This window comes from Oncorhynchus tshawytscha, linkage group LG04 (assembly GCF_018296145.1).
Source record: "Oncorhynchus tshawytscha isolate Ot180627B linkage group LG04, Otsh_v2.0, whole genome shotgun sequence".
NCBI classification, from domain to species: Eukaryota; Metazoa; Chordata; class Actinopteri; order Salmoniformes; family Salmonidae; genus Oncorhynchus; species Oncorhynchus tshawytscha.
In genome coordinates, this window is record NC_056432.1 from 5300447 (window position 1) to 5325656 (window position 25210).

Below are 25210 nucleotides of genomic sequence, written 5' to 3' on the forward strand. Positions count from 1 at the left end.
ATCAAATTTTATTTGTCACATACACATGGTTTGCAGATGTTAATGCAAGTGTAGCGAAATGCTTGTGCTTCTAGTTCCGACAGTGCAGTAATATCTAACAAGTAATCTAACAAATTCACAACAACTATCAATTCCACAACTACTACCTTATACACACAAATGTAAGGGATGAATAAGAATATGTACATATAAATATATGAATGAGTGATGGCCGAACGGCATAAGCAAGATGCAGTAGATGGTATAGAACAGTATATACATATGAGATGAGTAATGTAAGGTATGTAAACATTAAAGTGGTGTTATTTAAGATGACTAGTGATACATTTTATTAAGTACATATATTAAAGTGGCCAGAGATTTGAGTCTGTATGTTAGCAGCAGCCTCTCTATGTTAGTGATGGCTGTTTATAACAGTCTGATGGCCTTGAGATAGAAGCTGTTTTTCAGTCTCTCGGTCCCAGCTTTGATGCACCTGTACTGGCCTCGCCTTCTGGATGATAGCGGGGTGAACAGGCAGTGGCTCGGGTGGTTGTTGTCCTTGATGATCTTTATGGCCTTCCTGTGACATCGGGTGCTGTAGGTGTCCTGGAGGGCAGGTAGTTTGCCCCCAGTGATGCGTTGTGCAGACCTCACTACCCTCTGGAGAGCCTTGCAGTTGAGGGCGGTGCAGTTTCTGTACCAGGTGGTGTTACAGCCTGACAGGGTGCTCTCGATTGTGCATCTGTAAAAGTTTTAGGTGACAAGCCAAATTTCTTCAGCCTCCTGAGGTTGAAGAGGTGCTGCTGCGCGTTCTTCACCACGCTGTCTGTGTGGGTGGACCATTTCAGTTTGTCCGTGATGTGTACGCCGAGGATCTTAACTTTCCACCTTCTCCACTACTGTCCCATCAATGTGGATTGTTTTGTTTGAGTAAGAGGTTATTTTCCTGACACCATACTCTGTGGGCCCTCACTACCACTGTAGTGTCGTCTGCAAACTTGATGATTGAGTTGGAAGCGTGTATGGCCACGCAGTCATGGGTGAACAGGGAGTACAGGATAGGGCTGAGAAGGCACCCTTCTGGGGCCCCAGTGTTGAGGATCAGCGGGTTGGAGATGTTGTTACCTACCCTCACCACCTGGGGGCGGCCCGTCAAATGTCCAGGACCCAGTTACACAGGGCGGGGTCAAAACCCAGGGTCTCGAGCTTAATGACGAGTTTGGAGGGTACTATGGTATTAAATGCTGAGCTGTAGTCAATGAACAGCATTCTTACATAGGTATTCATCTTGTCCAGATGGGATAGGGCAGTGTGATGGTGACTGCATCGTCAGTGGCCCTATTGGGGCGGGTAGCAAATTGGAGTGGGTCTAGGGTGACTGGTAGGGTGGAGGTGATATGATCCTTGACTAGTCTCTCAAAGCACTTCATGATGACAGAAGTGAGTGCCACAGGGAGATAGTCATTTAGTTCAGTCACCTTTGCCTTCTTGGGAGCAGGAACAATGTTGGCCATTTTGAAGCATGAGGAGACAGCAGACTGGGATAGGGAGAGATTGAATATGTCCATAAACACACCAGCCAGCTGGTCTGCGCATGCTCTGAGGACACGGCTAGGGCCGGCAGCCTTGCGAGTGTTAACACGTTTAACTGTTTTACTCAAGTTGGCCACGGTGAAGGAGAGCCCACAGGCTTTAGTAGGGAGCTGTGTCAGTGGCACTGCGTTGTCCTCAGCGAGCAAAGAAGTTGTCTAATTTGTCTGGAAGCAAGACATCAATGTCCGCAACTGGTTTTCTTTTTGTTATCCGTGATTGACTGTAGACCCTGCCACACGTCTCGTGTTTGTGTGTGTAAGGGTCAAGGGTCTTTCTTTACTTTTACTGTCTCCATTGTAAAAAAAAAAAATAGTGAAGATGTCAACTCTGGAGCAGTGGAAACACGTTTTCTGAAGTGACGAATAATGCTTCACCATCTGGCAGTCCGACAGATGAATCTGGTTTTGGCGGATGCCAGGAGAACGCGACCTGCCCCATTGCGTTGTGCCAACTGTACAATTTGGTGGAGAAGGAATCATGGTCTGGGGCTGTTTTTCATGGTTCGTACTAGGCCCCTTAGTTCCAGTAAAAGGAAGTCTTAATGCCGGACAGTCCTAGGTGTGCTGCAGGTATTCTGGGCTGGAAGTCTTAATGTTGGACAGTCCTAGGTGTGTAGGGCTAGGCAGTCTTAGGCGTGCAGTCCTAGGCGTGCAGGGCTAGCAGTCCTAGGCGTGCAGGGCTGGGCAGGGCTGGGCAGTCCTAGGTGTGCAGGGCTGGGCAGTCCTAGGCGTGTACGGCTGGGCAGTCCTAGGCGTGCAGGGCTGGACAGTCCTAGGTGTGCTGCAGGCGTGCAGGGCTGGACAGTCCTAGGTGTGTGCTGCAGGCGTGCAGGGCTGGACAGTCCTAGGTGTGCTGCAGGCGTGCAGGGCTGGACAGTCCTAGGTGTGTAATACTGGGCAGTCCTAGGTGTTCCGGGCTGGGCCGTCCTAGGTGTGCTGCAGGCATTCTGGACAGTCCTAGGTGTTCCGCAGGTATTCTGGACAGTCCTAGGTGCTCTGCAGGTGTTCCGGGCTGGGCCGTCCTAGATGTTCCGCAGGTATTCTGGACAGTCCTAGGTGTTCTGGGCTGGGCCGTCCTAGGTGTTTCTGGCTGGGCAGTCCTAGGTGTAAAGGACTGGGCAGTCCTAGGTGTAAAGGACTGGGCAGTCCTAGGTGTGCAATACTGGGTAGTCCTAGGTGTTCTGGGCTGGACAGTCCTAGGTGTGCTGCAGGTATTCTGGGCTGGGCAGTCCTATGTGTTCTGGGCTGGGCAGCCCTAGGTTTTCTGGGCTGGGTCGTCCTAGGTGTTCCGCAGTTATTCTGGACAGTCCTAGGTGTGTAGGGCTAGGCAGTCCTAGGTGTGTAGGGCTAGGCAGTCCTAGGCGTGCAGGGCTAGGCAGTCCTAGGCGTGCAGGGCTAGGCAGTCCTAGGCGTGCAGGGCTAGGCAGTCCTAGGCGTGCAGGGCTGGGCAGGGCAGTCCTAGGCGTGCAGGGCTGGGCAGGGCAGTCCTAGGCGTGCAGGGCTGGGCAGGGCAGTCCTAGGCGTGCAGGGCTGGGCAGGGCAGTCCTAGGCGTGCAGGGCTGGGCAGGGCAGTCCTAGGCGTGCAGGGCAGGGCAGTCCTGGGCGTGCAGAGCTGGGCAGTCCTGGCGTGCAGGGCTGGGCAGTCCTAGGCGTGTACGGCTGGGCAGTCCTAGGCGTGTATGGCTGGGCAGTCCTAGGCGTGCAGGGCTGGGCAGTCCTAGGTGTGCTGCAGGCGGGCAGGGATGGACAGTCCTAGGTGTGTAATACTGGGCAGTCCTAGGTGTTCCGGGCTGGGCTGTCCTAGGTGTGCTGCAGGCATTCTGGACAGTCCTAGGTGTTCCGCAGGTATTCTGGACAGTCCTAGGTGCTCTGCAGGTGTTCCGGGCTGGGCCGTCCTAGATGTTCCGCAGGTATTCTGGACAGTCCTAGGTGTCCCGGACTGGGCAGTCCTAGGTGTCCCGGACTGGACCGTCCTAGGTGTTCCGCAGGTATTCTGGACAGTCCTAGGTGTTCTGGGCTGGACAGTCCTAGGTGTTCTGGGCTGGACAGTCCTAGGTGTTCTGGGCTGGACAGTCCTAGGTGTTCTGGGCTGGACAGTCCTAGGTGTTCTGGGCTGGACAGTCCTAGGTGTTCTGGGCTGGACAGTCCTAGGTGTTCTGGGCTGGACAGTCCTAGGTGTTCTGGGCTGGACAGTCCTAGGTGTTCTGGGCTGGACAGTCCTAGGTGTTCTGGGCTGGACAGTCCTAGGTGTTCTGGGCTGGACAGTCCTAGGTGTTCTGGGCTGGACAGTCCTAGGTGTTCTGGGCTGGACAGTCCTAGGTGTTCCGGGCTGGACAGTCCTAGGTGTTCCGGGCTGGACAGTCCTAGGTGTTCCGGGCTGGGTCCTAGGTGTTCCGGGCTGGACAGTCCTAGGTGTTCCCGGCTGGACAGTCCTAGGTGTTCCCGGCTGGACAGTCCTAGGTGTGCAGGACTGGGCAGTCCTAGGTGTGCAGGACTGGGCCGTCCTAGGTGTGCAGGACTGGGCCGTCCTAGGTGTGCAGGACTGGGCCGTCCTAGGTGTGCAGGACTGGGCCGTCCTAGGTGTGCTGCAGGTATTCTGGGTTGGGTAGTCCTAGAAGTTGTATCCCAAGCTTATTGTGTCCCTCTTTGGGGCAACAGTCCTAGGCATGCTCTGTGTCATCTTGGCAGTAGTCCCCTACTGTAGGTGTGATGTGAGTAGTGTCGGCATTCCTAGGGGGTAGTCTACCATTGACAGTCCTATGTATGTACGATGAGGTCTGTGCAGGGGAAGCTGTGTCAGTGGGACTAGATGAAGAGGGTAGCCTGGTGCCACCAGTCGAACCTCACGATCAACAGAACATGCTACACCTGGTGGCTGGAGCCCAGGTAGTTCAACTGACCTGAGAGAGGGAACACCAGAACTTATGGTAATAGGGAATGGGTTTACAAAGACAATCCCGAGAATGTGTGTTCTCCAAACCAGGTTCATCACCATGACAACGAGGGAACCGGAAATGAAATTTTAGGCTCTATCTCAATTTGTTTTTCTGTGATGTCCTTGCATCCCATCTACTCGCTTGCCAAAAGTCCCCTCACACCTTCTCCAAATTTATTTAAAAAAGGTGAGGAGAGAGGGATGCAAGAAATCAAGGGGAAAAATGTTTTATTGAGAAAGGGGTTAACTCAACAGCTTACCTGGGAAGTAGCACTCAGGAACCTTAGCCTTTGTCCTTTACGTCTCTAAGGCAACGATCACATAGTGTAGTAGCATACGTTAAATTAGGTGAACGAACCACCGGTAACTTTCCCAAGATTGTCTGGTTTTCCCAGAAACCTGGTTGGTTACTGCCGCCACCCTCTGAACACACGTGTCCAGGGAGTTGGCGGTTTGATTCCCCGTTCACTTTTTATGCTGTATCCCTGTCCTCAGTCTTCCCGTCTACATTTCCGGGCCTGTATCTTCAAGCTTTATTAACATAGACAAAATAAACCCACGTCGGAGGACTCCAACTAGAGGATTCCCTCCTAATTTATATTTATCCTTCAACTGGGATGTCTGGAAGGGGGATTAAGAAATGGGATTTTGGTCGAAAGTTACCCGGACTTGTACGAGTTCTGAAGCGCCAGTTCCAATGTACAGTGGGGATGAGGCCATAGCTGTCCACGCTGCAGGAGATGACGCGGAATTGCTGCCACTGAGTTAGTGAGGGGTGGGGGTGGGGGGGGGATCTGGGTAAAGAACACTGCCAAGATCACGGCTAGCACTGAAACCAAGTACACCTGACGCCAGTACTGTGGAAAAGTAGAAGAAGATTACTTAATAGTCACAGACACATCTTTTCCATTTATCCCAATCCACCCAACACCCTCTCTCTTGTTTTTTAAAGTTTTTTTTTTTTTACAGAAATATATTAAATTAAAAGATTTCTTAAAAATACAAGTGTACTTTCTCAAGGCATCTGCACCAAACAAAATCCAGATACACACTTGCTTGCCAATTTGGGTGGAATTTCAGTTTTCACAGTGAATTAATTTTCACGTCGAGAAATATGCCCACACAAACACGAGCATAATTTAGGTTTTCTGGAATATACACCTTGTATATTTGGCAACGTTTTTTTCATTCCACTTAAACTCATTCCACAAAACTCTCCTTTTTATTGTATTTGAGTTATACTACTCAAAATAATACATTTTTGTTTTCTTTTTGTTGTTGAATCCCTTTTCTCTTTGGGGACTTGGCTGATTGAGTAGTCACCCAAAGTGGAGGCGCCCCAGTCTTGGCAGGCATGGGGGAGTAGTGGAGATGGTTCTGGCCTCCCCTATGTGTGAATGTCATATGGTGGGTAACAGGAGTGATGGACCGTTCTGTGAACGCAGCCATCTGGTTCTGACTGGAGCAGATTTCAGCTGCGTTCTGGGGGCACAATAACCCAGCACTTCCAATATGCGGGGGGAAACTGCTTACTGGTGCCACCGCCAAAAATTCTGAGAGACAGACATACCGCCGCAAAGCACCCACAGGACAGAAACGAGTGAGTGGGAGGCAACTGGAAAGGGGAAGGAACGGACGGATTTGCTTGGGCAACACATCAAAGTCCAAATTGTTTTCCTTCAGTAACAGAGCAGCAATGAAATGAAACTCACATCCTATTTATTTTTCTAGGAATAATGAATTTATCAAGAGAATTTTCAATTATCTCCAAGGGCCATCCATGTCAGAATTGTAGAACAGAAAAAGCAGTCCGCTATTAACCTAGAGTCCTTGGGAAATTCAGACAGAACTGATCCGAAGGAAGAGATTCATTCCTACACCTCGCACACAAAATCCTTCGCATGTCAAGCTGTCCCTAACGTGTGATTTCATGCAATGTTAAGTACCGCAGGGTAAATAACGTCTGCATGGGTAGAAGTTTGCTTAGCCTACTAAACAGTTTTTAAGTTCCTGTTCGTGCACATCATAGAGGACCTGACATGGACGGCGCCGCTTCAACATCAGGCAACTGAAGAAATTTGGCATGGGGCCCCTAAGATCCTCAAGAAGTTCTACAGCTGCACCATCGAGAGCATCTTGACCGACCTCCCGGTCTTCAACCGCAAATGCTCTACAGAGGGTGATGCGCACGGCCCAATACATCATTGGGGACGAGGGCCGTGCCCTCACCGAGCCATGGGCTGTTCACTGTCTTACCATCTGGTACCCGGAGCGTCAGGTTTTGGACCAATAGGCTCCAAGACAGCTTCTACCACCAGGCCACCAGGCCATCAGACTGCTGAACAGCTAGCCTGGTTGTCTCCCTGCACAGACCTTCCCCTTAGAGACTGTTTGCACTGACTCTACACACATCCAACCCTTACACACACACACACACTCAACAACAACCCATAAACAAGCAAATTGATTGATAAAGTCGCAAATGTGTGTGTATGTATGTATATTATATATTTTATTATTATTTTTTTATGACACGTGACACCTGTCTGTGCTACTGAAATTGTATATGGTTATATTATGTAAAAACACTTAACATTTATGATTTAAAAAAAAAATGTATTTCTGAATTATATTTGTTCTTACAATCCCCCTTCATGCTAATGAGCAATCATTCTGACAGTGGAATTCATACATTTCATATATGTTATCGCAAAAGAAAATTATAATTTGGTTGTGTTTATGAAGGTCTTAAATTAACATTAGAATACAAACAAATATATTTTTAAATAATAACAATAGCGTTTTAATTTGTTTGTTACTGTAGGCTATATGTAAAACAATAATTAAAAAACATTGGACTGTTCAATCAATTGTATTCATGGGAGTTCCTTTGTTACAACTATGACAGAGAAAGCATGTGTGTTGGGAGACAGTAACAGCTTTGTCTTTTATATATGTATATATATATATATTTAAAAAATACCAACCGGTAAAAATGTGTAAAACACCATTAGCCTGAACATTATTATACACACCAAGTGTGCTTGATAAATAACGGCATTAAATATATATATATATATATATAAGTATTGATATGACTGCAGTCAACAAAAAAAAAAAAATGAATTAATGTCAGCTTGTGCTCACATGGTGTGCGTCTTCACACAATGTCATCATTTGGATCATGTCCATGTTACATAAACAACGAAAGCTGGCGAGTCCGTTTTTGCTTGACGACCTGCTCTCTCAGTGAAGACATTTTGATAATCGGCCTGTATTATTGTCACCGGCTCGTTCTATCTAAAACTGTGCCGTCACTTCCTCGTTACTGCTTCATCGTTTCGTTTTGGTGTTCAGCGTCAGGTAGGTTACTTTCTACATGTAAACCGTTAACTAGTTACCTGTCCAACATTTTAATCAGTAACGTAACTTTTAGATTTTCCCCCAAACTCAGTAACGTAATCTGATTACATTCAGTTACTTTTAGATGACTTTCCCCTTACGAGGCGTTTAGAAGAAGACAAAAAAAATGTATGTTACCAATTGAACGACATCTATTGCAGAATAAATCATTGTTATTGTTTTACTGGCCATATGTGGATGTTTCATTTTACTTTATGGGTTGGTTAGGTAGGCTTCCTCTAACCCATCGCTTTCTACTACATATAAATACGATTAAATTGTATCTTTACATTTAAAAACCAAAAGTCTAACCTAATTCCAGTCATTCCAATATAAATGTTATCCCCCAAGAATAGGACGTGGAGATATGGAAGTAAAACATTTGGCAAATCTTTTTACCTGAGCATGACCCCAGAACCAGCCCTACTCTGTTGTTTGTGATTTTGTTGTCATGGAGAACTGATTTGGGCCCATTGACTCCAGTTGAAAAATAAACGCTGCTCTCATGGAATGGCCTGCTTTGAGCCCTACTGAAATGTGATATTTACCTGTGAAAAATGAATGTCAGCATGCTGCATTTGATACAGGTCTATTGTTAACCTTTTTGTTGGTGACACTTTCATATCTTGATAATATTAAACTATTTACATGTTTTTATTTGTAATTCAATCTTTATTAATAAACCAGGCAAGTCAATTAAGAACACATTCTTATTTACGTTGACGGCCTACACCGGCCAAGCCCGGACGACGCTGCGGCCAATTGTGCGCCGGCCTATGGGACTCCCAATCACGGCCGGTTGTGATACAGCCTGGATTCAACCCAGGGTGTCTGTAGTGTCTCTAACACTGAAATGCAGTGCCTTAGACCGCTGCACCATTCGGGAGCCCATCCCATAAGCCCATCCCATAAGTCTATCAAAAGTGTGTGAGTTTGAACATGTGTCCATTAGGTCTATGGATGTATTTGTTTTATCAGCATGAATTAGATTGAGCAATAAAAAAACTGTTATTCCCTAGGCTGGGATCTACACTGTGTATCTGTTGTTCCATGGGCTGGGATCTACACTGTGTATCTGTTGTTCCATAGGCTGGGATCTACACTGTGTATCTGTTGTTCCATAGGCTGGGATCTACACTGTGCAGCTGTTGTTCCATAGGCTGGGATCTACACTGTGTATCTGTTGTTCCATAGGCTGGGATCTACACTGTGTATCTGTTGTTCCATAGGCTGGGATCTACACTGTGTATCTGTTGTTCCATAGGCTGGGATCTGCACTGTGTATCTGTTGTTCCATAGGCTGGGATCTGCACTGTGTATCTGTTGTTCCATAGGCTGGGATCTACACTGTGTATCTGTTGTTCCATAGGCTGGGATCTACACTGTGTATCTGTTGTTCCATAGGCTGGGATCTACACTGTGTATCTGTTGTTCCATAGGCTGGGATCTACACTGTGTATCTGTTGTTCCATAGGCTGGGATCTACACTGTGTATCTGTTATTCCATAGGCTGGGATCTACACTGTGTATCTGTTGTTCCATAGGCTGGGATCTACACTGTGTATCTGTTGTTCCATAGACTGGGATCTACACTGTGTATCTGTTGTTCCATAGGCTGGGATCTACACTGTGTATCTGTTGTTCCATCTGTTACACTGTTCTGTTATTCCATAGGCTGGGATCTACACTGTGTATCTGTTGTTCCATAGGCTGGGATCTACACTGTGTATCTGTTGTTCCATAGGCTGGGATCTACACTGTGTATCTGTTGTTCCATAGGCTGGGATCTACACTGTGTATCTGTTGTTCCATAGGCTGGGATCTACACTGTGTATCTGTTATTCCATAGGCTGGGATCTACACTGTGTATCTGTTATTCCATAGGCTGGGATCTACACTGTGTATCTGTTGTTCCCTAGGCTGGGATCTACACCATGTATCTGTTGTTCCCTAGGCTGGGATCTACACTGTCTATCTGTTGTTCCATAGGCTGGGATCTACACTGTGCAGCTGTTGTTCCATAGGCTGGGATCTACACTGTGTATCTGTTATTCCATAGGCTGGGATCTACACTGTGTATCTGTTGTTCCATAGGCTGGGATCTACACTGTCTATCTGTTGTTCCCTAGGCTGGGATCTACACTATGCAGCTGTTGTTCCATAGGCTGGGATCTACACTATGCAGCGGTTGTTCCCTAGGCTGGGATCTACACTATGCAGCGGTTGTTCCCTAGGCTGGGATCTACACTATGCAGCTGTTGTTCCATAGGCTGGGATCTACACTGTGCAGCTGTTGTTCCATAGGCTGGGATCTACACTGTGTATCTGTTGTTCCCTAGGCTGGGATCTACACTATGCAGCTGTTGTTCCATAGGCTGGGATCTACACTATGCAGCTGTTATTCCATAGGCTGGGATCTACACTATACAGCTGTTGTTCCATAGGCTGGGATCTACACTGTGCAGCTGTTGTTCCATAGGCTGGGATCTACACTGTGCAGCTGTTGTTCCATAGGCTGGGATCTACACTGTGCAGCTGTTGTTCCATAGGCTGGGATCTGCACTGTGCAGCTGTTGTTCCATAGGCTGGGATCTACACTGTGTATCTGTTGTTCCATAGGCTGGGATCTGCACTGTGTATCTGTTGTTCCATAGGCTGGGATCTACACTGTGTATCAGTGGTCTCTGATTGGTGGTCATCATTTGGTGTGTCGTCACAGTGGTCTCTGATTGGTGGTCATCATTTGGTGTGTCATCATAGTGGTCTCTGATTGGTAGTCTGACTCACTCAGGTGGAACAAACTTAAATTTGCGCCTTTTTTTCAATGCTAATTTCAATGTCATTGAGAAACAGAGAAGTGTCAACGTTTTTAGAGTCGCAAACATCCTTTCTGAATTTAAAAGTAATCATTGAAGTAAACATCTAGTTTTCCAAAAGTATCTGTAATCTGAACACAATATTTTTGCTGGTAATGTAACGGATTACAGTTACCGTTTTCTTTTGTTGTAATCCCTTATATGTTACGGATTACATGTCATCGGTAACTCCCCAACGCTGTTGGTGGTGGCACGAGCAGCTGCTCATTGCGCACGGTTCTGTTTTTTTTTTTGTGCGTTTAGGACGTTTAAAGCTGAGGCTCAGAATCAGAAGAATAATCATCAGAAATGTCATGATTAATTTCTTCCCTCTTCCATCGGATTCATTTTCATTCAGATTTTGTAGCAGCACGTGCATCCATTAGTCTTGGGCTTCTTGCCATTGTAAATTACGCACGCTCTCACTGTGCACTACCAGTAAACCAGAAGTAGACTGATAAAACTACTTGGATTACGGTGGACTGATATAACGTACACACTATTTTGATATTATAATTTGAATAGATCGATACAATAGAACGGTCTGCCTTGTTCTTCATTCACAATTGGTGATTGCATAATAATACAATGTTTACCTCCCCTCACTCATCATCACTTCTACTTCATTGGTTTATATCTGGTATGTGTGAAATTATACTGAACAGAAATATAAACGCAACATGTAAAGTGTTGGTCCCATGTTTCATGAGTGGAAAAAAAAACAAATCACAAACAGATACTTTAAATAAGTACATAAAGCGTATTTCTCTAAAATGTACATACATGTGTTTACATCCCTGTTAAGGAGCATTGCTCCTATGCCCAGATAATCCATCCACCTGACAGGTGTGGCATATCAAGAAGCTGTTTAAACAGCATGACCATTTACACAGGTGCACCTTGTGCTGGGGACAGTAAAAGGTCACTCTAAAATTGGCAGTTTTGTCACACAACACAATGACACAGACGTCTCAAGTTTTTGAGGGAGCGTGTAAATTGGCATGCTGACTGCAGGAACGTCCACCAGAGTTGTTGCCTGAGAATTTTCTGTTAATTTATTTTTCATCCGTCGCCTCCAATGTCATTTTAGAAAACTTGGCAGTACTGTACATCCAACCAGCCTCATAACCGCAGACCATGTGTAACCACGCGTAACCATGTGTAACCACGGAGGGTTGCTGAGGAGAAATCTCTGATTGGCTGGGCCCTTCCCCAGCCATGTGAAATCCATAGATTAGGGCCTTATGCAACTCGGTCAAATCTTTGAAATTGTTGCATGTTGCATGTATATTTTTTGGTTTGGTGTAGTTTCGGGCTAGTTTAGGTTCAGTTTCAAGGCAATTATCAGGATGATTATCACTGTCTAGAGAAGAAGGAGGGGCAACAGGGGGATAACCACTCCACAAATTACACACCCTCCTAAAACTGCTTATAATTCCAGTTCTGTTTGTGATATTAAGTTTCTAACAATGACACTGTGCTTTATAGACTTGTTTAGGACAAGTCCAGGAAGGAGGAGGATGGGGGGTGGGGGGTGCATGATTTTTTTTTTTAAATGGCAGAGTAATATTGTTTTTAAATTTTAATGAGCAGTTTAAATGACTGCTTTAACGGTTCTAGTGTATCTGCCTGATTTAGTTTTTTGGCAGACACCACACGCACAAGAGCCTAATTGTAGCCAAATACTTATTTACCGGTACATATGGGCACTACTTGATACTGTTATTAGGCCTCCTTACTACAACACGTAGTAAAATGATGACGCCCCCAAAAAATAAGCAGAACGCAAACTTTGCAAACATCGGGTTTTGCTTACCATAGTTCGACAAAGAATATGACATGCCACTTGAAAACAATAAGATAACCTACTTTGTTTTTCTAGTTGCTAAAACATTGACAGGTTTTACATGCTTGACAGGTGCAATGGCGCTCGCCCAAGATGCTCGACTGAATCTTCAGTGTGCAGTACACTGCTGGTTTTTGTCGGTTAAATTACGCTATTCTTAAATATTACTTCTCAAATATAGATACAAGGCCTATTGTGTAGCCTGTTCGGGGTATCTGCAGGTTCCATGAAGTTGAATTTAAGATTTTTTTAAGACCTTTTTAATGCCACTTGTAATACAATTTAATACAAATTTTGGGATCTGCACATACCACACTCCTGCTAATGTTCCTCCCCAGAAATTAGTCCACATTGGCAAAAAGTTGTATTTTGGCTCTTTCACCAAAATCCACATGGCTCGTATTATCAGGCACATGTGCTATTTTAGCAATTAGCATTCTAATGGATGTAGTAGCATAGTGGATAGGCTATAGATGGCTAATGGATGTAGTAGCATGGTGGCTAGGCTATAGATGGCTAATGGATGTAGTAGCATGGTGGCTAGGCTATAGATGGCTAATGGATGTAGTAGCATGGTGGCTAGGCTATAGATGGCTAATGGATTTAGTAGCATGGTGGCTAGGCTATAGATGGCTAATGGATGTAGTAGCATGGTGGCTAGGCTATAGATGGCTAATGGATGTAGTAGCATGGTGGCTAGGCTATAGATGGCTAATGGATGTAGTAGCATGGTGGCTAGGCTATAGATGGCTAATGGATGTAGTAGCATGGTGGCTAGGCTATAGATGGCTAATGGATGTAGTAGCATGGTGGCTAGGCTATAGATGGCTAATGGATGTAGTAGCATGGTGGCTAGGCTATAGATGGCTAATGGATGTAGTAGCATAGTGGCTAGGCTATAGATGGCTAATGGATGTAGTAGCATAGTGGCTAGGCTATAGATGGCTGATGGATATAGTAGCGTAGCGGCTAGGCTATAGATGGCTAATAGATGTAGTAGCGTAGTGGCTAGGCTATAGATGGCTGATGGATGTAGTAGCGTAGCGGCTAGGCTATAGATGGCCATTTGTTTAGCCTAACCCAATGGGCTAGTCATTAGCTAGATCACAAACTCTTAAGTGTTCAGCATTTTGTATTCGCTAACAATACCAGCTTAGTATAATGAGTCAATACCATAATAATAATAATACCACTGTGGAAGAATGTCAAATAGACAGCACTGTTACTGTATACAACATGTGGTCAACTCTGCAACGGGAGAGCTAGGCCACCTGGTGTGCAGGCTTTTGATCGAGCACTGCTCAGACACGCCCGAGTCAGCTTAACAAGTTCCCGTTGAACAGTTGAGTGTGTTAGAGTAGGGCTGGAACAAAAGCCTGCACACTCTCCTGGGGCTATTATGACATTAGAACATTAGAACAGTAACCTAGAACTGAAAAATGTCTAATTCAATAATTCCCTCATTCGGTGAATCAGTTGTCAAATGGCTGTACATCGAAGGAGGGCAGCTAAGCGGGAGGGCTCTAGACTGACTTTTTTTCCCCCAATGCCAGGTAAGACAGGAAGTTAGCTATTCCATATAGATCAGGTATTCCCAAACTGGGGTATGTACTCACAATGCCGTCGGGGGTACGCCAAATAAAAATGTGATTCACATTTATTTTCCAACGGAGCTATACATTTCGTTGTTTTTTTTCTCGCCTGAGTAGCCTCGTTTCACTGGCAAAAAAATAAAAAATGAAACTATCTAGTGTTCAGTGTTCAGCGAAATAACAACACAATGTCAAATACAGGAAGCCTAGTCAAATAATTAACATCCAATCACATTAACCGTTACTCATCCAATCACATTAAGCGTTACTCATCCAATCACATTAACCGTTACTCATCCAATCACATTAACCGTTACTCATCCAATCACATTAACCGTTACTCATCCAATCACATTAACCGTTACTCATCCAATCACATTAACCAATCCAATCACATTAACCGTTACTCATCCAATCACATTAACCGCTCATCCAATCACATTAACACTCATCCAATCACATTAACCGTTACTCATTCAATCACATTAAGCGTTACTCATCCAATCACATTAACCGTTACTCATCCAATCACATTAACCGTTACTCATCCAATCACATTAACCGTTACTCATCCAATCACATTAACCGTTACTCTCTCACAGGAAACCTTCACTCTTGCTCAGACATTTAGAAACGAAACTTAACAAAAAATAAGAAAAATTAGCCACAGGAGTTTTTGAGTGAGAATAAAGACGACTTTCGAGTAGTAAGACGTGTATAAAAGCAACAGATACCATTAATAAGAAGGAGCTAGAAGTGTCTTATATGGTGAGCTACCGAGTGGCTAGGACTGGCAAGTCCATACTATTGTGGAGGAGTGGCTAGGACAGGCAAGTCCCATACTATTGTGGAGGAGTGGCTAGGACAGACAAGCCCCATACTATTGTGGAGGAGTGGCTAGGACAGGCAAGTCCCATACTATTGTGGAGGAGTGGCTAGGACAGACAAGCCCCATACTATTGTGGAGGAGTGGCTAGGACAGGCAAGTCCCATACTATTGTGGAGGACTGGCTAGGACAGGCAGGCCCCATGCTATTGTGGAGGACTGGCTAGGACAGGCAAGCCCCATGCTATTGTAGAGGAGTAGCTAGGACAGGCAAGCCCCATACTATTGTGGAGGACTTAATTCTTCCTGCTGCAGAGGATATGGCTGGGACAATACTGGGGGGAAAAGCCCCAAACAACTATACAGACAATGCCGTGATCAAACAACACTGTTTCACGATGCATCAGTGACATGTCAGGAGATGTTTTAAAACAATTACTGCTTCGCATACAAGCCAGTGAATTCTATGCGTTACAGCTGGATGAGTCAACAGACATGGCGGGCCTGGCACAGCTCCTGGTATATGTCCGTTACGTTTATGGGGGGTCAATTAAGGAAGACATCTTCTTCTGCAAACCACTGGAAACCAGGACAACAGGTGAGGATTTCAAGATGTGTTGGTATCTGTACTGATGGCACAAAAGCCATGACAGGGAGACATAGTAGAGGGGTAACGCGGGTGCAAGCAGTTGCTCCCGACGCCACTTGGGTACACTGCAGCATCCACCGAGAGGCTCTTGCTGCCAAGGGAATACCTGACAGCTTGAAAGACGTTTTGGACACTACAGTGAAAATGGTTATCTTTGTTAAAACAAGGCCCCTGAACTCTTGTGTATTTTCTGCATTATGCAATGATATGGGCAGCGACCATGTAAAGCTTTTAAAACATACAGAAGTGCGCTGGTTATCAAGGGGCAAATTATTTACACATTTTTTAATTGAGAGAAAAATTCATCTTTACTGACCATAATTTTCACTTGTCTGAACGCTTGCATGATGACGTTTCTCACACGACTGGCCGATCTGGGTGATGTTTTTTCTCACCTGAATGATCTGAATCTAGGATTACAGGGACTCTCTGCAACTATATTCAATGTGCAGGACTAACTTGAGGCTATGAATAAGAAGTTGGAGCTCTTCTCTGTCTGCATTAACAAGGACAACACACAGGTCTTTCCATCATTGTATGATTTTTTTTGTGTGCAAATGAACTCAAGTTTACGGACAATGTCAAATGTGATATAGCGAATCACCTGAGTGAGCTGGGTGTGCAATTACTCAGGTACTTTCCCGAGACGGATGACAAAAACAACTGGATTTGTTATCCCTTTCATGCCCTGCCTCCAGTCCACTTACCGATATCTGAACAAGAGAGCATCAAAATTGCAACAAGCGGTTCTGTGAAAATTGAATTTAATCAGAAGCCAATGCCAGATTTTTGGATAGGGCTGCGCTCAGAGATTCTCGCCTTGGCAAATCGCGCTGTTAAGACTGATGCCCTTTCCAACCACGTACTATGTGAGAGTGGATTCTCGGCCCTCACTAACATGACAACTAAATACAGGCACAGACTGTGTGTGGAAAATGATTTAAGACTGAGACTCTCTCTAATACAACCCAACATTGCAGAGTTATGTGCATCCTTTCAAATACACCCTTCTCATTATCCTGTAAGGCAAGTTCCTAGTGTTCCTAGTGAGGAACATCATAGATGATGGGGATTCTGTGGTCGTCAACGGTGATGCAGTGCGCTCCGTCAGTGTCGTCCTCAGCATTTAGACTTGTTCCAAGGATTTTCATATTACAGGGTGATTACATTGATGACCTGTCACATTTAAAGTCATTACTGTAAATTCCAAATATATAGTAGTGATGGAACTGAACTGTTGTATGTATATAGACATTGTTACCTAGTTAGTCCTATGCTTTTTAGTCTCTTTATTGCCTCAGCCGCAATATCAGCAGCGTCTTGGGCTGGCGTTGCCGATTTAGCTAGGGAATAGCCTTGTGCCTGCGTGGGGAAATGTAAACAAGGCAGGGGTAAGTGAATTAAGTGCTTTATTATGGAGTGGAATTTTAGGAAAGTTAAACAAATAGTGATGTAGTTGTCTGATAGCTCAGTCACATAATTTCCTGTTTCCACTTTGATGTGACACTCCTAACCATAACAACCACTGCTTGATTAGCAACATCCCCCTTGATGGTTAAATTTAAGCTTTTCGCAGTTGGAATCTAGATGTTTTTTAATTGCTGTTTCATCAGACATTAGGGACACATTTTTTCTGTTCTCATATTTTGGACCAGGAGTTCCTGTAGTTTGAAGAAGTCCTTTAGATGTGGAGGTAGTGACTCCACGGCCTCCAACACTGTAGTTTGAAGAAGTCCTTTAGATGTGGAGGTAGTGACTCCACGGCCTACAACACTGTAGTTTGAAGAAGTCCTTTAGATGTGGAGGTAGTGACTCCACGGCCTCCAACACTGTAGTTTGAAGAAGTCCTTTCGATGTGGAGGTAGTGACTTCACGCCCTCCAACACTGTAGTTTGAAGAAGTCCTTTCGATGTGGAGGTAGTGACTTCACGCCCTCCAACACTGTAGTTTGAAGAAGTCCTTTCGATGTGGAGGTAGTGACTCCACGCCCTCCAACACGGGTAGTTTGAAGAAGTCCTTTCGATGTGGAGGTAGTGACTTCACGGCCTCCAACACTGTAGTTTGAAGAAGTCCTTTCGATGTGGAGGTAGTGACTCCACGGCCTCCAACACTGTAGTTTGAAGAAGTCCTTTAGATGTGGAGCTAGTCACTCCACGGCCTCCATCACTGTAGTTTGAAGAAGTCCTTTAGATGTGGAGGTAGTGACTCCACGGCCTACAACACTGTAGTTTGAAGAAGTCCTTTCGATGTGGAGGTAGTGACTCCACGCCCTCCAACACGGGTAGTTTGAAGAAGTCCTTTAGATGTGGAGCTAGTCACTCCACGGCCTCCAACACTGTAGTTTGAAGAAGTCCTTTAGATGTGGAGGTAGTCACTCCACGGCCTCCAACACTGTAGTTTGAAGAAGTCCTTTAGATGTGGAGGTAGTCACTCCACGACCTCCATCACTGTAGTTTGAACACGGCCTCCAACATTGGATCTTGTTTTGTTCTACAAATGATAAAAGAGTATAGATACGTGATGAAACCACCATATAATGGTACAGTCAATCCTAATGTTGTCTATTAGAAGTCAACACATGCGTTATTCCAATCTATCAGATGTCCTCGGTTAAGATGGCGTTTAGTCTTGCAGTCACGCTGTGATTTTGACAGCTGTATTATCGTTTTTAAAAAAAGAAAAAGAAAGAAACATCTGTATGAGATTAACTTTGTGATATTTTTTGTTTCAATGTGTGTTCAATAGATCACTGTGGGTGCATTATTATTATTATTATACTGTAGACCTCCTTCCATTGGAGGATGGCCTCCTTCCTGCCTGACACCTGTGCCACGTGCTGCTTCCTTTGTCACCTGAGCGCCCTCCTGTAGGCTCGTGAGGAAGCCTCCTGGGCATCCTCCCGTAGTCTCGTGAGGAAGCCTCCTAGGCATCCTCCTGTAGGCTCGTGAGGAAGCCTCCTGGGCATCCTCCTTTAGGCTCGTGAGGAAGCCTCCTGGGCATCCTCCTGTAGGCTCTTGAGGAAGCCTCCTGTCAGCTGAGCGTCCTCCTGTATGCTCGCGAGGAAGCCTCCTGTCAGCTGAGCGTCCTCCTGTAGGCTCGCGAGGAAGCCTCCTGTCAGCTGAGCGTCCTCCTGTAGGCTCACGAGGACACCTCCTTCCACCACCTCTGTCATCTGACAAACCACCTCCTGCAGACCACCTCAACTAAATTCAGCATCTGCTTCTTCTACCCTCTCCTTCGCTCTCTTGTTCTCTCTGTCGTTCTCACCTAAAACTCTGCTTCTCTGTCCTCTCCCTTCAAAAATAGACAATTCAAGACTTTACACCTGTTGATATAAAACAATAATAATTGCTACACTTTATCCTATGAAATATTAGAATAAAGACTGACACTTTATCCTATGAAACAATTTCAGTTGCTGCCCTGATTGACTTTTTGAAGCTCTTCTCCAATGCTACATGTGATGTATGTCTTTCTGTTTTGGACCATTTTCCTGTTTTTTATTTATTTTTTAACCTTTATTTAACTAGGCAAGTCAGTTAAAGAACAAATTCTTATTTACAATAACTGCCTTGTTCAGGGGCAGAATGACCGATTTTTTTTTTTTACCTTGTCAGCTCGGGGATTGGATCCAGCAACCTTTCGGTTACTAGTCCAACACTCTAACCACTAGGCTACCCTGCTGCCCCGCCCCTTATTGTGGGGATGCGTGGGTAATGTGTTCTTCCAGGTTGTGATCAAACGTTCTACTTTTATGGGTTTTTTTTGTTCAATATTTTGCAGCATGTTAACAGGCACCTTTTGAGGTTTTTTGTCTATTTTCTGATGATGCATATAATTATAGTAGATTATACAGTATTCTGACTTCATCCGATCGTAGGGCAACAGAACATAAGTAGTCTCCTCTATAATGTTTTACAGACATCATTTAAGAGGTACTCAAATGTTGTTCTACAACTCGATAAATTACTTCCCAAGGATCCAGTGTCACAAATTACGGCTTCTATTGGTTGTGCAGTTCACCCTGGGATTAGCCTTGGATTGTAATATGGCTGGACACGTTGGTAAACTAACGTTAGCTAGCCATGCTGCCTTATGCTAGATGTGTTAAACCCAGCTATAGTTTTGTTTACATCTGTCGTAGCTAGCATGTTTTATCTATCAGTGATCATTCCTTTGGTGATTTGATTCGATGGGTAGTCATGGATACAGCACACTACTGATTACACAGCCAACATGTATTCCCTAGCCTCGCAATAATTACTCAACATTCATCTTCTCGTTATTTATTATATGCAGTTGAAGCAGGACGTTTACATACAACTTAGGTTGGAGTCTTTTAAAACTAATTTTTCAAGCACTGCACAAATTTCTTGTTTTGGCAAGTCGGTTAAGACATCTACTTTGTGCATAACACAAGTAACCTTTCCAACAATTGTAAGCATCTGATAGGCTAATTGACAACATTTGAGTTAATTGGAGGTGTATCTCAAATCAAATCAAATCAAATCAAATTTTATTTGTCACATACACATGGTTAGCAGATGTTAATGCGAGTGTAGCGAAATGCTTGTGCTTCTAGTTCCGACAATGCAGTAATAACGAACAAGTAATCTAACTAACAATTCCAAAAAAACTACTGTCTTATACACAGTGTAAGGGGATAAAGAATATGTACATAAGGATATATGAATGAGTGATGGTACAGAGCAGCATAGGCAAGATACAGTAGATGATATCGAGTACAGTATATACATATGAGATGAGTATGTAAACCAAGTGGCATAGTTAAAGTGGCTAGTGATACATGTATTACATAAGGATGCAGTCGATGATATAGAGTACAGTATCTACGTATGCATATGAGATGAATAATGTAGGGTAAGTAACATTATATAAGGTAGCATTGTTTAAAGTGGCTAGTGATATTTACATCATTTCCCATCAATTCCCATTATTAAAGTGGCTGAAGTAGAGTCAGAGCCGTTGAATCTACTTTGTCTCTGTACTGGCGCTTAGCTTGTTTGATAGCCTTGCGGAGGGAATAGCTGCACTGTTTGTATTCAGTCATGTTACCAGACACCTTGCCCTGATTAAAAGCAGTGGTTCGTGCCTTCAGTTTCACACGAATGCTGCCATCAATCCAAGGTTTCTGGTTAGGGAATGTTTTAATCGTTGCTGTGGGAACGACATCTTCAACGCACGTTCTAATGAACTCACACACCGAATCAGCGTATTCGTCAATGTTGTTGTCTGACGCAATACGAAACATCTCCCAGTCCACGTGATGGAAGCAGTCTTGGAGTGTGGACTCAGCTTGGTCGGACCAGCGTTGGACAGACCTCAGCGTGGGAGCTTCTTGTTTTAGTTTCTGTCTGTAGGCAGGGATCAACAAAATGGAGTCGTGGTCAGCTTTTCCGAAAGGGGGGCGGGGCAGGGCCTTATATGCGTCGCGGAAGTTAGAGTAACAATGATCCAGGGTCTTTCCACCCCTGGTTGCGCAATCGATATGCTGATAAAATTTAGGGAGTCTTGTTTTCAGATTAGCCTTGTTAAAATCCCCAGCTACAATGAATGCAGCCTCCGGATAAATCATTTCCAGTTTGCAGAGAGTTAAATAAAGTTCGTTCAGAGCCATCGATGTGTCTGCTTGGGGGGGGATATATACGGCTGTGATTATAATCGAAGAGAATTCTCTTGGTAGATAATGCGGTCTACATTTGATTGTGAGGAATTCTAAATCAGGTGAACAGAAGGATTTGAGTTCCTGTATGTTTCTGTCATCACACCATGTCACGTTAGTCATAAGGCATACGCCCCTGCCCCTCTTCTTACCAGAAAGATGTTCGTTTCTGTCCGCGCGATGCGTGGAGAAACCCGCTGGCTGCACCGCTTCGGATAGCGTCTCTCCGGTTAGCCATGTTTCCGTGAAGCAGAGAACGTTGCAGTCTCTGATGTCCCTCTGGAATGCTACCCTTGCTCGGATTTCATAAACCTTGTTGTCAAGAGACTGGACATTGGCGAGAAGAATGCTAGGGAGTGGTGCACGATGTGCCCGTCTCCGGAGTCTGACCAGAAGACTGCTTCGCTTCCCTCTTTTTCTGAGTCGTTTTTTTGGGTCGCTGCATGTAATCCACTCCGTTACACTGGTTGTAAGGCAGAACACAGGATCCGCATCGCGAAAAACATATTCTTGGTCGTACTGATGGTGAGTTGACGCTGATCTTATATTCAGTAGTTCTTCTTGGCTGTATGTAATGAAACCTAAGATGACCTGGGGTACTAGTGTAAGAAATAACACGTAAAAAAAACAAAAAACTGCATAGTTTCCTAGGAATGCGAAGCGAGGCGGCCATCTCTGTCGGCGCCGGAAGTACACATCTGTGGATGTATTTCAAGGCCTACCTTCACACTCAGTGCCTCTTTGCTTGACATCATGGGAAAATCAAAAGAAATCAACCAAGACCTCAGAAAAAGAATTGTAGACCTCCACAAGTCTGGTTCATCCTTGGGAGCAATTTACAAATGCCTGAAGGTTCCACGTTCATCTGTACAAACAATAGTACGCAAGTATAAACACCATGGGACCACGCAGCCGCCATACTGCTCAGGAAGGAGATGCGTTCTGTCTCCTAGAGATGATGTACTTTGGAACAACAGCAAAGGACCTTGTGAAGATGCTGGAGGAAACAGGTACAAAATTATCTATATCCACAATAAAACTAATCCTATATCGACATAACCTGAAAGGCCGCTCAGCAAGGAAGAAGCCACTGTTTCAAAACCGCCATAAAAAAGTCAGACTACGGTTTGCATCTGCACATGGGGACAAAGATCGTACTTTTTGGAGAAATGTCCTCTAGTCTGATGAAACACAAATAGAACTGTTTGGCCATAATGACCATCGTTATGTTTGGAGGAAAAATGGGGAGGCTTGCAAGCCAAAGGACACCATCCCAACCCTGAAGCACGGGGGTGGCAGCATCATGTTGTGGGGGTGCTTTGCTGCAGGAGGGATTGGTGCACATCACAAAATAGATGGCATCATGAGGGAGGAAAATTATGCAGATATATTGAAGCAACATCCCAAGACATTAGTCAGGAAGTTAAAGCTTGGTCGCAAATGGGTCTTTCAAATGGACAATGACCCCCAGCATACTTCCAAAGTTGTGGCAAAATGGCTTAAGGACAACAAAGTCAAGGTATTGGAGTGGCCATCACAAAGCCCTGACCCCAATCCTATAGAAAATTTGTGGGCAGAACTGAAAAAGCGAGTGCAAGCAAGGAGGCCTACAAACCTGACTCAGTTACACCAGCTCTGTCAGTAGGAATGGGCCAAAATTCACCCAACTTATTGTGGGAAGCTTGTGGAAGGCTACCCAAAATGTTTGACCCAAGTTAAATCGTTTAAAGGCATTGCTACCAAATACTAATTGAGTGCATGCAAACTTCTGACTCACTGGGAATGTGAGGAAATAAATAAAAGCTGAAATAAATAATTCTCTCTACTTTTATTCTGACATTTCACATTCTGATAATAAAGTGGCGATCCTAACTGACCTAAAACAGGGAATTTTGACTAGGATTAAATGTCAGGAATTGTGAAAAACTGAATTTAAATGTATTTGGCTAAGGTGTATGTACATTTCCAACTTCAACTGTACCTTTCAACGTCTGTTGGAAACTGGAACAAGGATTTTCCTGTCCCTTCCTCTGGACGGTATTGCAGCTGATTGCTGCACATAGCCTCATCTTTGTTTCTTCGTAATGATTGCAGTTATCAGTGTCTTTGACAAACACATGACATTCCAGCTCAACAATTTCATAATCAAGCGGGAAATTAGCTTTGATGATTTGAAAAATGATTTGTCGTTTAAAAATATATTGCTTCCTCTCCTCCTGAACAAAATCACAGATCTTTACTTTTTATTGATGACGTAGGTTTCTTATCGTAAAAAAAAAGTTGTTTCACAGAAGGAGTTCTAGTAGCGGCAAAACTTGTAAAGATTTCTATTCAATTTCTAGCTATTTAAGCCAAGTACATTTTTAAAAATAGTTATGAATTAGCTAGCCAGCTAGATATCTACTTGAGACAACCTAGCCAGCTAGATATCTACTTGAGACAAGCTAGCTAGCTAGATATCTACTTGAGACAAGCTAGCTAGCTAGATATCTACTTGAGACAAGCTAGCCAGCTAGATATCTACTTGAGACAAGCTAGCTAGCTAGATATCTACTTGAGACAAGCTAGATAACTAGAAATCGACTTGAGACAAGCTAGCTAGCTAGATATCTACTTGAGACAAGCTCGATAGCTAGAAATCTACTTGAGACAAGCTAGCTAGCTAGCGCCAAGAAGAGGATGAAGACCATTTGTGCCTTAGTGAATATGCATGACACTCATTAGGAAAATGCCCACTATCTAGTGTACTCGTCCTAAACAAAGTCATCTCTATAAACAATTAGGTAAGTCAAAGTCTACCAAACTTAGTGCACTCTGTTTGTTATAGATTATAGTTTTGGAAACAGAAAACTGTATGGAGATCAAATGTTTTATTGATGAGAAAATTTGCAAAATGTCGGCCAAAATCCATCTAGCTCCGTCCTCTCCCCCTGCCGGCCACTGGGCTTCCTCTCACTACCATATTTGGTAGTGAGTGGAAACGCCAAGCGGATGCTTCACATTTATACATCCAGTGAAATATCTGTCTCATTGTTCTATCTTAGGGAGAATCTTTCAGAAGGACAACCATCTCTGCAGCACTCCACCAATCAGGCCTTTATGGTAGAGTGGCCAGACGGAAGCCACTCCTCAGTAAAAGGCACATGACAGCCCACTTGGAGTTCACCAAACGGCACCTAAAGGATTCTCAGACCATGACAAACAAGATTATCTGCTCTGATGGAAACCAAGATTGAACTCTTTTGGCCCGAGGGAAAGATGAACGGAGCAAAGTACAGAGAGATCCTTGATGAATAGCTGCTCTACAGCGCTCAGGACCTCAGACTGGGGAAGAAAAGTGTACCTTTCAACAGGACAATGACCCTAAGCACACTACTGTCCAGTCGTATGGTCAAGTGCCACAAAGAGGGACATAGGCAAATTACAGTTGGCCCAGAACAGAGCAGCACGGCTGGCCCTTAAATGTACACAGAGAGAAGAACATCAATAACATGCCTGTCAATCTCTCATGGCTCAAAGTGGAGGAGAGATTGACTTCATCAGTATATTGCTTTTGTAAGAAGTGTTGACATGCTGAATGCACAGAGCCGTTTAAACTACTAGCACACAGCTCGGGCACACCATGCATACCACACAAGACATGTCACCAGAGGTCTCTACACAGTCCCCAAGTCTAGAACAGACTATGGGAGGCACACAGTGCTACATAGAGCCGTGACTACGTGGAACTCTATTCCACATCAGGTAACTGATACAGGCAGAAAAATCTGATTTAAAAAACAGATAAAATACACCTTATTGAACAGCAGGGACTGTGAAGAGTCACACACACAGGCACAAACAAACAC